The sequence below is a fragment of the Oncorhynchus nerka genome, linkage group LG22, assembly GCF_034236695.1.
Source record: "Oncorhynchus nerka isolate Pitt River linkage group LG22, Oner_Uvic_2.0, whole genome shotgun sequence".
NCBI lineage: Eukaryota > Metazoa > Chordata > Actinopteri > Salmoniformes > Salmonidae > Oncorhynchus > Oncorhynchus nerka.
Genome location: NC_088417.1, coordinates 74856458 through 74872486, shown reverse-complemented (window position 1 = coordinate 74872486; position 16029 = coordinate 74856458).

Here is a 16029-nt window from a genome sequence, read left to right as displayed (position 1 = left end):
AAGGTTGTTAGATTGAATCCCTGAGCTGACAAGGTATCTGTTGTTCTACCCCTGAACAAGGCAGTTAACCCACTGTTCTGAGGCTTCTGTTGTAAATAAGAATTTGTTCTTAACGGACTTGCCTGGTTAAAAATACACAAGATAGCTGCTAGTCCTAATTTCAGTTTTAATCTAAACCAACAAATGTTCAATGTGCTCTAGTAGTTCCTTTGTAGATCGATACTTATCGTGCCACTGGAAATGTACTGACCAAAGCCAGACTAAAAACTACAAAAGTACTCAGGCACACCAAGGGATGAGACAAATAAACCACCCCTGCACTACAGATGTAGAATAAAGCAGTATAACTGCTATCTTTACATGTGGTTTGGGTCGTTTGGCGGATGTTGTAGGCTGTAGTAAAGAGAGTATATGGCCCCACAATGTCATAAGAAAATGCATTTTTTTCTACTGTCCTTATCTCGTTTTGAATTCATCTATGCTTATAAAGCCTTACTACATAATTGATAAGGCTCCCTGTGTTAAAGATGACAGAAAGATAAGAGAATCCGATTAAGAAGACAGAGGTCACTTTCCAAGGACACCGATACTAATGCAGAGGCCAGTTGAATGTACTGGGAACTCACTGTGACAGTTATTAAAGACAAATGCAGAACAGTATCAAGCGATACGTTGTAAAATAATCTTGCCAACTTTCAGAACAGTTGTAATTGTATTAAAGGTATTTTAGACACAGGAACAGTAAAGCAATTCAAAACAAACACCAGGAACCAACCACTGTCCTTTGGCACTCATAGCTGGCGGGAACATGCTGATTTTTAAATGTGGCCCTCTGTAAGTTCTATTGTATAATTTGTGCATTTTATTATTAAATTGTGCTTTAAATTGATGGTCCAAGATTTTTGAGTTCTTCTATGTGACAATATTGTTCAGCACCCGTTTGCTAGTAGGACCTATATGCTCATTAAGTAACTCAGACTCTCCCTGTCATAAACTTTAATTTTAATCATAGGCTTCAATGATTTAGAAAATGTCACCCTCCCTTTACCCTAGCAATTGAGCAAGGTATCATTTGTGCCTTAACAAGGGAGCAAGTAATGATCTATACTATGCCAGATTAACTCCATTTCAACTCCATTCCTTTTCCTGTTCTACCAATGAAAATAGTATGTACTGTAGAGTAGGTTACAGTACATGCTAGAACAGCATCCCAACAAGGGGACTTTCAAAAAATGAAGCAGTGTTGAATGATCAGATATGTAAGTAAAACTAATTGTACTTTTAATTTGTATTTTTTTTTAAATATATAATTGTGAAGTTTATTTGAGATCACGGAATCAATGAATAAGGAATATTGATGATGTTGAAATATTCTGTCATTGATGCTTCAATTCTGAGAATGCACAATGGAAAAGCAGGGCACTTGAAAATCTTGGAAGTCGAGACTTAGAAGAGCTAAGAGCTATCCTAGCAGAGCTATCAAGAGTTATCAACCTATTGAGCAAAAGTGAGCACTCTGTCAAATTACATATTGCAGTGGTCAAAGAAATAGCACTTTTAAGGCTGTGAAGAGTGCCCTAAACATGTGAAGATATGCTGGAGAGACACAGGTTTGAGACGTTTGAAGATTGAGTAACATGACTGCGCTCCGTTCATGTCTGCAGCGAATGATAAAGGCCACACGGTGTTTAGGTGTGCCTCATCTATGATTCCCTAAATAACATCTTACCCAGAACCCACTGTGCTCTCCTCGGCCTGAGGAAAGGTGAGGAATAGACATTACAGAGTGATATCATTACAGAACAAACAAAGTACTAACAGAGGACCTGTACTTTTATTTAGGGACAGTTTGAAATTTGGTGTGTGTGTGTGTGTGTGTGGGGGGGGGTCCAACTCAAAGTGCCATAAAACAATATTTTCACATGACCCTCCCCTTGTACTATCAAAATAATTGCACACCGTCCCCCCTCAAAATAATGCTTACAAACAACAATAACTGTAGTGACCCTGTGTTTATAAACGTGGATAATGACTTTGCCACTTAAGCATGCTTTTGCAGGGCTACAGGCCAGAAGGTTGAGGGTTTGCGGACCACCATAGACGAGCTCACTCTCCCTGCTTGTTTCATTAGGCCTACACTATGATCAGAGCAGGTTGCAGACAATGATCAGCTAGGGGGAAATCATATGTTCCACATATTTATAATTATATAAATACTGTATATGCAAAGGAAATCCACCAATAGGTTTCTGTACCAATGAACCACACAACCAATAAATAAAGCATACCAACTTTGGGCACTTCAATATCATGGTTTTGTGTTTCTGCACCACAATAAATAGACAGAAAATACATCCCTCCCTACCTTGTAGGCAGTATCGAAGGCTTGGCCTGATAATCTCTGAATATCATTAAACTTTTTAGTGTTTTGTAGCAGATGTCTCTTTACCATTCATCAAATGGCCACTGCACAGTTTGGATTGATTTATTGATTTTATTTGTCAGTAAATATATATATATAATAATATATATATATATATATATATATACTGTATTAACACACAGTACAAATATTTGTAAAAGTGACCAGGATTGCACAATAAATTTGGGGACCTGTTTCCATTGTGGTTCCTATTTTTTACAAAAATACTTATACAATTACATAGACACAGGCAAATTACACAGACACAGGCAAATTACAGAGACACAGGCAAATTACAGAGACACAGGCAAATTACATAGACACAGGCAAATTACATAGACACAGGCAAATTACATAGACACAGGCAAATTACATAGAGACAGGCAAATTACATAGACACAGGCAAATTACATAGACACAGGCAAATTACATAGACACAGGCAAATTACATAGACACAGGCAAATTACATAGAGACAGGCAAATTACAGAGATACAGACAAAAAAAAGTTATGCTGTTCACACATTAGCCGGCTTTTGACATTCTTTTTGGTATGGCTTTGAGTTGCTGTGGTAGTTTGTTCCACTAAACAGCGCTGGTATACACAAATGTGTTCTTCCCAGATAGAGTCTCATATTTAAAACAGTCAATATTAGAATCTCTGGCTCTGGTATTATGCTGGTGGACATCTCTGGTGTTTCCATCCAATTGACTTTTGTGGTTAACTTCCCATGTACCTAATAAAAAATAAAAGTGAAACGGGTTTCCATCACATTTTCAACTACTGGGTCTACTGATGGTTTTGTCCCAAAAATGTTGCGTAGGTATAACGAATGTGTTTACTCTAGTATTGGCACGTGCGCTCTAATCAACAGCTCACAGATACAGTGTGGGTATAGCCTGCATGAGAAGATTATTAAGCATTATGAGATTATTATGGACAAAACTGTGAGATCATTTTTATTTGTCAAACGGCAGCCAAGCATCGATCATCATGTCACCAGAATAAGACCCACCAGAATAAGGAGCATCAAGCTTATCACTGTGCACTTTCACCACCCGGTGAAGTTCATTATTTCATATGTAGCCTAATAAACATCATGCTTTCCCATGATGTCTTGACATTTTATATCCAACATGTACTTTCCTCGCATAAACATGTTGGATGGAAACTTGGTTCATGTCAAGCCATTTTGAGGATGCTGGAATTATGTTGGACGAATATGCGCAAGCCTACAGGAGACTTTTGTAGAATCCTAATCAGATTAAAACATTATGACTGGTTGTGTTAATGCCACATATAAAAGGTAATACATTTTAAAAGTTAAATGACAAATATTTAGGCTATAGTGAAGCATTACGTTCTAGGTGCGCTAAGATTAGCTTCTGGGATTGGAGAGGAGTGGAGCGTGTGTTAAACTTCCCTGAATAGCTGGGCATGTGTGGCCACATTGTTATAGGACGACTTGGGAGAATGATGATCCACAACAGACAGCGCATCTCAGTATCCAAAGTAAAAATACAGCCAGACTAGCCTGCTACTGTGCCTTTCTAATAGACCCACAACTGATCCAAATCAAATAAACATTCAAATCACACGGCTTTTGTGCCGTTATTCAAATTGCATTTTCACTGCAACCTAGAGTAAAAAAAAATTACTCACTTGTAAACAATAATGTAATTATTGCAATTATGCAGTGTGGTGTTGTAGGCTAGTCTATGTAGGATAATTGTATTGTCCCTCAACAAGATCAATAGGGGAGCTTTTTGAGCTGCGTGTCTGATGTCTTCAATGTTCTTTCATGCGCAATGATGCACCTGGCCTCTCCACTGCCTATCAGCTATTGCTATTTGTTCTTGTGGATTCATATTGAAAAGTGATGCAGCTTTAAATGCTTTTATGTGTTATGATTGCTAATAGCCTATTGCAGACCTGGACAGACGATCCATCCCACTACCACTATTGTCACTATGAATGGTGGATAGAGGGCAGGAAAGACAGTTAGACTGGTAGACTATATTGACCTGTGGTATAGTAAAAGTTAGCATAGTGCTTAAGGGAAGTAGCAAACCACATCGGTATAGGTGAGGCACATGGAGGCAGATGAGGAAATGTGGCTATGATGGAAGAAATGATATCGTAGAACCTGCAAAATAGTCCATGCAAACCAGGGAAAAAACACACTACCCTTCCCAGTGCCCAATAAAAAAACACACAGCCCTCCCCAAAACAAAAAAAAAGTTAGACAACCCCCCCATATTTAAGACCCACCCCCAGTAAATTTCAAACTGTCCCTCTGTTCAACAATATATTGATTTGCATGTAGTCTCTCTGACAGAAATAAATCAAGCTACCTAGCATAATATTTGGTTATGGTATGGCTATATATGAGAATAATTTGGGTTTGATATGAGGGAACCTTATGTGAGGGGGGTTGTCTGGGAAACATGCATGGTTACAGTACTTTGCCCTTGAGCGAAGCATTGTGTGATCACCACAGTACTAGCAAGACTGTCCCAAACCGACCAGTACAAGATGTGGGCGGTTGTGATTTTGAACTATAAGCATATTGTAGGACTATCATTTGGCCGTGTTTCTATTTTCTAGAGGAGTAAGCTAAAGGCTGTCTGAGCACCATCAAATCAAAGTGACATTGTCCAGTCTGATCCAGTATAATGTAATGACTTTCTGTAATGTAGTCACACCGCCCTATGATAGCTGTACTGTAGCTCTTTAAATGAAGAGATCTTTGTGTATTCCACATGTAATGCTAGTGTTATAAGACGGACATTATCAATATATTTTTGATTTGACATCAGTCTTTAATTTTGGCATGGAGACATGGGCTGTAGTTAAAAAGTCATCTAGTGCTGTCAGAGTGACCCAGCACTACGTTTGTAGAATGATAGATAGGCTGATCCATTCCTCTGTGAGGTGAATGAACAGGCTGCTATGCATCGGGATTAGTAGTCCTTCCACAGACTCCCAGATCAAAGACTGCATAAACTCACTCTCTTGGTTGGAACTGCAACAAAAGTGTTGAAACCTGTCTGAGAAAAAGAGATGCAGCAAATAAATTACGTCTCCCTTGTCTTAAGTAAGTATGTAAAGATTTCAGTCTCAGTGGCTGAGTGCTGGTTTCTTTTTAAGCTACCAAGCCACTGTGTGTCGGATGCAATTGTGATATGTCCTCTGACACAAGGACAAATAAAATGTCATCTTAAAGTACTTCTTTGTCTGTGTGTTCCATACAAAGGCCTTGGCATTTATAACCACAGAGTAGGCCTACTCCCCACTGGGCAAAGACGTCAGATCAACATCCAATTTTGATGGGATTGTCAAGAAACATGAATTCAGTTTGGGATTAACCAAACCCTGGAAACACTGTTGTCGATGTTTGTTTGAAGTTTTGGTTCAGTTAAGATGAAAACTATGTACATTGATGTATTTTTGTTCATTCTTAAAAGAAGAAAATATTTATCCACTGAAATCATATGGTATAGTGAATGTGAATTGATTGATGCGTTGATGGCTACTTCAATGAGCCATCGGTCAATCTTCCTGGCTAGACCAATTCAGTCCCATTTATTTTCCTATTTTCCATTAGTCTATATTTGTGTTGAAGCATTAACCGTGAGTGTCTAGTATACACAAAATTATATTTCCCATCAAAACCGTGTTACAAATGCTCTCACCGTGAGATTATTTATCATGTTCCCCGGGGACGGTTGTATGAAAGCTGTAATTTATTTTTCTCACTCTGATGTTCTAGATGTTGCCTGTTACCCTGCAAGATGATAACAAGACAAGACCAGACAAACAAACAAAAATATAAAAGATTATCATTACATGGGACCCTCACAATGTGAAATCTTTGAACAATAGTTTATGTTAAGAAAGGTTTTGTTTTCATTTATAATTCACAGATGTTTTAATAGGTTTAATTAGTCAGGATCCTCACAGACGAAATCCTTGAATGATTCTGAAACCTACTGTGTCTGTGGCACTGTACAGCTCATTAGGCTGCAGTAGATTAATCAGAATAGTCACTCACTGCAAGTTCAGCCTGCTACATGACGTTATCTCACCCCTCTACCAAAACCTAGTAAAAGTAAGCTATCGTTTATCGTTATACTGTGGCAAGACTGGCCAATCACCTCTACCTCAACTGTAGGACCTCATAATAGCACCTAGTCATTTCCAGGGGCTAATGGCAAACTATGGTGTTAGGGAACTGTTCAGGGATTTTACAGTAACTATACATTATATACAGTATCATTAGGCTTAAACAGCATGCAACCTGAAGATGCCACATGCGCTCAGTTATAATGGAAGTAATTCTATGCTCATGTCCCTTGTCTGTATGTTTGCTTTAGTCTATATTTATTGCTTTAATGGCATAACACAGGAACTATTTTCTTGCACCATTGAAATTAGTCCTTGATAAAGCTCAATGGTGCGGTGAGGCTGTATGTATTTAAATCTGCTGTATTGATTAATCTTGTTGCCTTGGTGCACAGCAGAGGCAGGGCTGTGGCCTCCCAGAGTTTATAAGACTCAGTCCTTGGTTCCCTCTGGCAGGACCCTTGCGCAAACAGATTGCAATTCAAATTAGCCATGATAAGCTAGCAGCCTTGAATACTAACGGCAGAAAGCAACCAGTTCACAGGCATGGATTGCGTTCAACTCACCTCCCTATTTGGATCTGTCTACATCCATTATTGGATGTAGACAGATCGTTAATGGTTGTCTACCGTAAAAATCTGTTGAAAAAAGTGGCTTGACAATAGCCTACTTATAATAACAACAAACACATTAATAATAATAATGATAATAATGCCATGATCATCATTATCATTTTAATCATTATTTGGATAATTTAGCAACATTCAAAAGCGTATTTTTGTGTAATAATACACACTAATACCATTATAAGGTAGTGAGAACTACCTTTACACTGTCCAGCAATATCTCTTCACCCTGATACTGTCTAAATCCAATTTAACGCGCTTTAAATCTCGGCAGGCATTTACTGAATGTGTTGGATGTTGAAATTATTGGTCACCGGTGCCACACCCCCTTCCTCTCTGTAGCATATGGTATATTCCAGTGATGCTGAGTTGGTGATTGTGTCCAACGGGGAAGATTTGGTTGAAGATGAGCAGTTGAAAGATAACCCTTAGAAAAAAAGCTAGTAACTTTTAATACACGCGTTCCGGCATTACATTTCAAACGCTGTCTTGCAATTCTCTTCGAGACATTCACCGGAGCATCATAGCCTATTCAACTGAAGCGAGTGGATCTCAACCATCACCATTGCGTTATTTTCCAAGGATACACGAGGATACAACATATACAAATATCAACAGTCGTATTATGTATCTGAAGTGAAGCTATGACATGGGAATAAGTCTGCGGAATGGTCACATCACGCAAAGGTGAGCCATTTGTGTAGTAGGCTAGCTACTGCTTTCAGATTGTGTGTATCGCAGAATTTCTACGTGGCGCGCAATAGTCTTATCGCTTGTGAATCGCGGTAGCCTCAGGTGCACAAACATTGTGTATCGAGAAACGGGAATGAAGAGTGTAGTGATAGCCGCGTATCAACACACAAGGTGCCGGCCAGGCTATTCTCTTTCCGTGGGCCCGTGATGCTAATGTACATTACCTTTATGTTCCTAGCTGGTGATACCAACTCTGAGGAAAGATACATTCTGTGGTAACCTACCTAAACATGACGATGTTGCTAAAGGCTATACACCTGACACGTAAACTTTACAGACAGATGGGTCATTGAGTTGACATGTCGGTCATTCACTGGGCACATATGTGATCTGAACGCCTAGTTTCGATTTACATTTGGTTGTGTATTCAACATGAAATCAACAAAACATGTAATTGGATTTAGATTAAAAATTGGGTGAAAAAATACGAAATTCCCTAACGTTGTTGACGTGGTGTCAGTTTAATACGTTGATTCAACGTCATTCAATTGAATTGTTTTGTTGAAATGAGTGGAAACAACGTTGATTCAACCAGTTTTTCCCAGTGGGCAGTGAGCCAGTGCATTAAAATATATTTGGGTACTTGTATACAGTAAGGTTAGGTTATAATGTAGCTCTATTTCTAAATGTAGGCTATCATGGTAAACTTGTGTATCATATGTATTATCAATGGTAGGTAGTAGTATTAGACATTCAGTAGCCTATGTAATGTCTGAGAACGTATCCTTGAGAACCCGCTATCAGTTGATCAGCTCCTCAGGTGAAGATGCAAACAAGTGCATGTAGGCTATGTCAAATGTAATGCCAATGCTCTTGGCTTGATGGCATGACCAGAAACAGAATATACAGTATGTTCCAACTGTCAAGGATGAAACAACATTATTTTATAATAATATCTCAATTCTGTCTATGGCAGGTTGTATAGTTGCTGCAATCTGTTGACAACCTTGTGCAATGTGCAAGACAGACCCATCTTAAACTGGCAACTCAAATATGTGTTACTCAGGGGTGTCCAGTAATAGCTTACTAACATGGAACCTATGTTTCGTTGAAAACAACTATTACATATTATTACATATTTGTTACCTGCAATTATGATATTAGATATGATATTATAAGGCCACTGCGTATGATCAACACACGGCTTTCATTTACTCTCAGGCACAACCTGAAACACACAGGCTAATATAGTCAGAACAGAGGCAATGTTGAGCTTACTGCATTTTTGGAAAATGTTAATTATATTAATCTGCATTGAGTAGGCAAGAGTTCTGCAGACTCCAGATGTGTAATGTAAAAGTAATATTCCGTTATGTAGGCCTACCTCATGTACTGTAATGGATATATGATGATATTCTTATCAATTGCTATGAACCTCTCCGATAGATCAATACGAATATATAATCCGAATAAAACACCACTCATAAATCTGAAAACCAGTATTGGACTGAGGAACAGTGTGACAACAGTTACTTTTCTAGATAAAAGGACACAGTCATTTTTGAGAGCCATTGATTAACAAATCTGTACAAGTAGGTCTGAGGGTTATATTTTGGGCTGTCACTAAGGAAGCGCAAGTGTCAAACGCACGTTAGTTTGCAATTATGTCATGTTAAAACTGGCGCACTGGCATTTTCCAGCCCTAAAGCCAGGTTTGGAAATGTACCACCTGTCTAACATCAGCTCGCTTGCACTGAGGTGAGAGGGATGGCAATATTTGTAGTGTCTCCTTAAAAACAAGCACAAAAGTGAGGTTCATGCAATGCTAATGGGAAGTTTGGAGACCCAGAAAAAGCCGTTCTTAATGGTAACACTGCTGATAATGGAATGGGTTTTGAGAGTGGAAGCTCAGCCTATCCAGCCATGACGCGCAGTGCCCTTGGAAGAGAGATTCCTTGTGCCGGTGAATTTCGTATTTAAAAACATTTTTAAAAACTATTGGTTTCCCCCCATTTTTGTTTAATTTGAGCAAAAACCAAGCATAGCCTACCATCAAGGCTGTTTTAACAGCATTGCATAGGTGCGTATTTTTATCCTGGCCATTAGCCAAGTAGCCTATGAATGAAGGGTTTTAAAAATATTTTGTGCTTTGAAATATTTTGGAGGTTTTTGCCCTCATGCCTTTTAATTATTCACAATTCACTGCATACTTAATTTTGCTTGTTCAAGTAGGCTATCCATCCCCATTTTCAAAGAGTGCCCCTCATCCGCTTACCAAACACACACTCCACCAAACTATTCAGTACTCCTATAATGCCATATCAACTGCATTTAAAAAAAAATCTGCCTTGCACAACAATACAATTGATAGGGGCTAGTATTTTGTGTAGATGTGCAAATGTGATGCATAAAGACATTTAGGCCTACATGTGCATACAGTGAGTGCCATGGAACGAGAGAAGCGATTTATGATATCATGCTTCTGACCCCATCCTATTTAGAAATATTGTTGTTGTTTAAAATAAATGATTGCTTGTTTTCCGTTTCATATCAAGCCCTGTATTTGTATTTACTAGGGAGCAGCTCCTCTTCCTGGGGTCTATACACATTAAGGCACTTACATTACACATAAAACAAAAGAAAAAACAGTGAATCATATACCATTGTTACACCACTACATATCTACAACACAAAATGTATAATACCACCATACAACAATATTACAATGTACGTGTGTGTAGAGTGCGTGTGCTAGTGTGTGTATGCACGTGTCTGTACTTTTGTGTGTCTCTTCACAGAAAGAACCCCACTGCTCCATAAGGTGTATTTTTATCTGTTTAAAAAAAATCTGATTCTACTGCTTGCATCAGCTACCTGATGTGGAGTAGAGTTCCTGTAATCATGGCTCTATGTAGTACTGTGCACCTCCCATAGTCTGTTCTGGATTGTGGATTGTGAAGAGACCTCTAGTGGCATGTTGTGTGGGGTATGCATGGGTGTCTGAGCTGTGCGCTAGTGACGGGAGAAAATATCCATACAGATACATATTGGGATATTATTTTTGACAATATATCGTATTGCATCGTTTTGACAAAATTGCAATATTGTTTTTGCGCTAGTTGGCTGTACCTGTACTAAAACCCTAGTATTTTCCCTTCATAGCTTGTTCTCCATCTTCTTTTTAAATGATTTGATTGGAGTTGATGACAATGCAAAGATCATCAATAACCTACAGAACTTGAGACCAACACATGCAGTATTAAACCATGGAACGCGTTGATTGGCAACCCACATTAAAAAATATTATAGTATAATATGGTATAAATACTATAGTATTCAATGTAGTGTTTTTGCAGACTTTACTGTAGTATTCACTGTAGTATTTACTAGAGGTCGACCGATTATGATTTTTCAACGCCGATACCGATACCGATTATTGGAGGACCAAAAAAGCCAATACCGATTAATCGGCCGATAAAAAAATAAATAATACATGTATTTGTAATAATGACAATTACAACAATACTGAATTAACACTTATTTTAACTTAATATAATACATCAATAAAATCAATTTAGCCTCAAGTAGATAATGAAACATGTTCAATTTGGTTTAAATAATGCAAAAACAAAGTGTTGGAGAAGAACGTAAAAGTGCAATATGTGTTATGTAAGAAAGCTAACGTTTCAGTTCCTTGCTCAGAACATGATAACATATGAAAGCTGGTGGTTCTTTTTAACATGAGTCTTCAATATTCCCAGGTAAGAAGTTTTAGGTTGTAGTTATTATAGGACTATTTCCCTCTATACCATTTGTATTTCATTAACCTTTGACTATTGGATGTTCTTATAGGCACTTTAGTATTTCCAGTGTAACAGTATAGCTTCCGTCCCTCTCCTCGCTCCTCCCTGAGCTTGAACCAGCAACACAACGACAACAGCCACCACATCGAAGCGTTACCCATGCAGAGCAAGGGAAACAACCACCCCAAGGCTCAGAGCGAGTGAAGTTTGAAACGCTATTAGCGCGCGCTAACTAGCCAGCCATTTCACTTCGGTCACACCAGCCTCATCTCAGGAGTTGATAGATTTGGAGTCATAAACAGCGCAATGCTTGACGCACAACGAAGAGCTGCTGGCAAAACGCACAAAAGTGCTGTTTGAATGAATGTTTACGCCGCTCAGTCAGATACTTAGATACTTGTATGCTTGTATGCTCAGTCAGATTATATGCAACACAGGACACGCTAGATAATATCTAGTAATATTATCAACCATGTGTAGTTAACTAGTGATTATAATTGATTGTTTTTTATAAGATAAGTTTAATGCTAGCTAGCAACTTACCTTGGTTTACTGCATTTGCGTAACAGGCAGTCTTCTTGTGGAGTGCAACGAGAGAGAGGCAGGTCGTTATTGCATTGGACTAGTTGGATCCCCCGAGCTGTCATTGAAAATAAGAATGTGTTCTTAACTGACTTGCCTAGTTAAATAAAGATTAAATAAAGGTGTTTAAAAAAAAAACGGCGAATCGGCGCCCAAAAATACCGATTTCCGATTGTTATGAAAACTTGAAATCGGCCCTAATTAATCGCCATTCCGATTAATCGGTCGACCTCTAGTATTTACTGTAGTATTTACTCTTAACTATAATATAAATACTTTAGTAAACGAAAACTGTAGTATATACTATAGTAATTAATGTTGTGTATTTGCGGATTGAGTATACTGTATTATTTACTGTAGTGTTTTTGCTGACATTACTGTAGTATTTACTATAGTTTTTTGGTTTTATTATCTTTGACTTAGAAACGCAGTCTTTCTCCTTGAGGAAACCTACTGGAGAAATGCTAAAAGAGCACATTTTCCATAACCTGTATGTTGGTAGGACTGGGGTCAGAATGGATAGTTCTGAACTGCTCTTTTCTATAGGGAACACAATATGGTTTGTGCTTGGCATGTTTGTTTCTCACTTATGGGTTGCACAAATTGGGACATGGGGTAGGGGAATGGACAGGGTATATGGATATTAAATACTGTAGTATTTACTATAGTTAAAAGAGTGTAGTGTTTTTGCGGACTGTAGTGTTTTTGAAAAGATTACTGTAGTATTTACTACAGTGTTATTTTGCTGATAATACTGTAGTATTTATTATAGGATTCTGCACTATACTACAACATGCTATAGTAAGTACTACACATGATCGAGGGATACTACAGTGTGTAGTATAGTATTCTACAGTATACTACAGTTTACTACAGAATTCTACAGAATTCATCAAAACCCAGCCCTGTTGCGCTACTACCAGATAATGCTCTCATAATTCTGGCTGTGAGAGATTTACCATTGCATTAGGTTTGTTAAAATAGAGCCCTCAGTGTGTTTTGAGAAGTCATGTACACTGAATTCAATTGGTTTACATGGTACACCACCAAGCAGCCATTCCCTATGCCTTATTTCTCACTCAATTCAAATTAAACCACTGGGTTTAGTGGTAGAAAAAAACAGAAATGCAAGTTTCTAAATGATTAGGACTTCTAAATAGTTTGCTTATGATATTCTGCATTTATGGCCAAGCACTAGTCAGGATCCAGAATAGGTCTTACAGTTTGTACAGAAACACAGTTTGATTTGTATGATGCTAAACCAATACCTGGCCTGTCCATCTTACGTATCCTAACAATTCATTGCAGTTGGTTACTCATCTGCATAGTCTATCTTTAAACCAGAGGGGCGCTAAAGTAAATGTTTCTGTTTCTAGACCTTCATTTCACAAAGAAACCTTCTGTTATTATGTCATTCCATTACTTTTATTTTAGTATATATTTTTACAGTTCAAGGCCTATAACCTTATGCAAGGGCATTTGCCTGGAAACTTTGCTGACTTGATTGCGTTTCACATTAATCAATGGTGTATTTTAAAACAGTTGTTAGTGACTGAATGCATTGTGTGATACAATAAATTATGTATCTTATAGGTTAGGTCACAGTTTGAAGACTGGAGGATAGTTTGAACCAAATCTTAAATCAGTAAATCAGTTATGCAAATATATTCCATTCCACATCCCACACATAAACTAATGGGAGATGCAGTTTGGTTATTCTTTCATTTAATGTCCAAGGAAATATGGAAACATATTGTTGCGACATTTGATGTCTGAAGGTGGTGAAAACAAGATCATTAGTATGCATATCTTTCCATTCCTAGATGAATGTTGGCCTGCTCAGTGACCATCCCGAAGCATACCTACTAAATGTATGAGACACAAGACTACTGTATGTGTCATTGTCGAGTATGCCCTGCTGTTTTTGCAGAAAAGTACAAGGTGACACTTTATTTAATGGTCTGGTTATGAATTCTTAATGCATTATCACATAGTTTTAGAACCATTAAATTAAGTAAATACATATGGCCTGTTGTTCACTGGCCCTTCTAATATCAGGTTAAAACATAGACATGTATTTCCAAATGTCCATATACATGGGCAAAGGACATACAATCATAAGCAGTTTATAAGAGGAGATGTACCAGGACAAGGAGCTGAGGAATGTTGTTCCTGGCTGATAGCTGATCTAAGGGCACTGTTGGAGGTGCAGTATTGGTAGCTGCAGTGGTTTTTTAGTGTCAGTGTTGGGGGTGGTAATGGTAGTGGTGAATGTTGTGGTGGTGGTGGTAGCTGCAGTGTTTTTTTAGTGACAGTGTTGGGGGTGGTAATGGTAGTGGTGAATGAATGTTGTGGTGGTGCTGGTAATGGCAGTGGTGATGCTAGTGAGTTATTCTAGGGAGGGATAACCTTTTAATTAATTACCTTTTAGTTATTTCCTTGTTGTGTTAAATGAGACCTGCAGCTGTCTGTTTTTCTGCGTTATTGGGGATTATGTGTATATATTTTCAAAATGGTTAAGTTAATTACGTTTATTTTGCCATGTACATGTTTTGGTATCTAAATCATCCTTTATTGTCAATTTATTTTGATAATTTATCCGCATGTGACCCTTATGGAGCCCAAAGAAACCACCTAAAGGCCTAAACGTTTTCAGTTTTCTCATGTCAGATTCTATGGTTGTAATGAGGAATTCAGCATACCACAATCTCCAGTATGCATAATCATCATCATCTTCTTCTTCATCATCAAACAATTATGTCCATTAAACAATCATTAATCCCTACGTTCTAGTTGCATTAAGTGTGAACTCTGCCTCTCTCCCATTGGCATTGAAACAACCGATTGTTTTTATGTCTGCCTAACCGTAATTGTGTTACTTTGTATTCAACTGGTGATAAAAACATTTATTTGAAGTGAAGTTTTGGATGAACATTTCCCATAGCACATAGTGTATATTATGTAGGTTTCTCCCCATATCATGTGATTGTATGAGCAGGTATTTTCCCATGCACCAAGATCCCATTCTGCCAAATGTCAACTGCCTATTTTTTATTCAATTATTTGTCTCCACCTACCCATGCTTGTCTTCTCAAATGATGCCGTTGGCATACAGTACAGTACCCTGTAGTCAAATGGATTGTAGTCTTTACAACAAAGGCAATAATTTCCCCAATCCCCCCATCCTCTGCATAGCCTCCCACTACAGCAGTGGCTTTCTCATACAACTACTGTATTATGCCTCACATTTTTCCTCATATTTATTGAAAGCTATATTGTACACGGTATTTTGTCCCGATCTTATGTTATAAAATTTCAGTCTTTATAGTCATGTGTCACTCTCCATTTTCTTTTATCAGGAACGTACTGATCATATAGTAGTATAGACTATACACTGAATGTACAAAACATTAGGGGCACCATCCTAATATTGAGATGCAGCCCATTTTGCCCTCAGAACAGCCTCAGTTCGTCAGGGCATGGACTCTACAAGATGTCGAAAGCATTCCACAGCGATGCTGGCCCATTTTGACTCCAATGCTTCCCACAGTTGTGTCAAGTTGGCTGGATGTCCTTTGGGTGGTGGACCATTCTTGATACACACGGGAAACTGTTGAGGGTGAAAAACCTAGCAGCATTGCAGTTCTTGACACACTCAAATCAAAGGCACTTAAATATTTTGTCTTGCCCATTCACCCTCTGAATGGCACACACACAATCCATGTCTCAATTGTCTCAAGGCTTAAAAATCATTTTTTAACCTGTCTCCTCCACTTTA